The sequence below is a fragment of the Crinia signifera genome, chromosome 6, assembly GCF_055691185.1.
Source record: "Crinia signifera chromosome 6, ASM5569118v1, whole genome shotgun sequence".
Taxonomy (NCBI): Eukaryota; Metazoa; Chordata; class Amphibia; order Anura; family Myobatrachidae; genus Crinia; species Crinia signifera.
Genome location: NC_139222.1, coordinates 288,261,983 through 288,263,212, shown reverse-complemented (window position 1 = coordinate 288,263,212; position 1,230 = coordinate 288,261,983). Strand labels below are relative to the sequence as shown.

The 1,230-nt window shown below is 42.7% G+C and overlaps 1 pseudogene; it reads left to right on the top strand.

Annotated features, from left to right (window-relative positions):
- The first annotated feature begins 591 nt into the window (after positions 1–591).
- On the top strand, positions 592–710 carry LOC146011523 (5S ribosomal RNA; annotated as a pseudogene).
- Positions 711–1,230: the final 520 nt, after the last annotated feature.

Genomic DNA, 1,230 nt, shown 5'->3' with positions numbered 1-1,230 from the left:
TAATTTTGTCGTTACCACTGTGTAACTGAAGAGACAGTCGCAGGGTGTGGAGACTGTCTCAGGGTAATAATCACCCCTAAACAGAACCTCCTGTATAAGAACCTAACCTCAGAGCGAACCTTCAATGTTCTGTTCAATAACAGTGTTTAAACAAACCCCGGGGTGAACCGGGTGGTCAGAACAATTAAACCCTGACACCCGGAACACTAGCCTTCTATTGGACTGAGGGTACATTCATTCATTTTTTCCAATGTTCTTCAATCCTTCTGTAACTATCACTTACATCAACTCAGGCAACTCGCGGTAACGCTATCTTTTCTTCTCATTCAAGGGAGGACTGCCTTGCCCCCTCTCTCTCATCCACAATCCTATACTGTGTACGATTGTGGACAGCAGAAGTGGGGTCTAGACTAACACATCCGACCATCTATCCTATCCACAATCCTAATTTTAAGTGACTTTCTCATTGGCATCACCAGAATCTACCTCCCTGCAATGCTTACATGGTAACAGGGAGGGACTCTCAGGGGTTAGCCAACAGCAGAAGCACACTCTAGCTCACTTCGAATCAGCGTTGCTCTCTCATTATTCATTTACAGCCATACCTCACTGAAATCGCCTGGTACCATCCGAACCCAGAAGCTAAACAGTGATGGGCCGACCCAGTACCTGTCTGGGGAACTAACAGGGAATAGTCGGTGCTGTAGCTCACCATAACAGCAGAAGCAAATGCGCTGTGGGAGTCATGCATGACCGTTATCTTTTTTTCTCTTTCCTCTCACCCCATTTCTTGATCCTCCATTCACTGTCCCCCAGCATTTTCATCTTCATCTTTTCCCGGTACCAAGGAGGTGTGTCCTGCGCCACCTCAACTGTTATTTTCCTCCACGATAAAAAATTCAGATGTCAAATTAATGATTTTTTATTTACTGTATTTCTAGAGGAACAGTTGATGTATAAAGAAATTTTCGCTGTATATATCTAGAAACCCACCATTGAGTTGGGTATTCTCCGATTTATTCCTTCAAAGTGGAGGGATGAACCAAACCTTTATTTTAAGTGTTGAAGCATTAAAAGTTACATTTTAATATGTAGACATCATTACATTCTTATATTTTCATATTGTTTATAAAAGTGTGCCCCAAAAAGCCTTGTCGGTTCCCTTTGAGTCGCCTCCAGACTCCATTTTTTCAGTTTAAACATTGAACTCTATTTTGGGAGCACCACCAA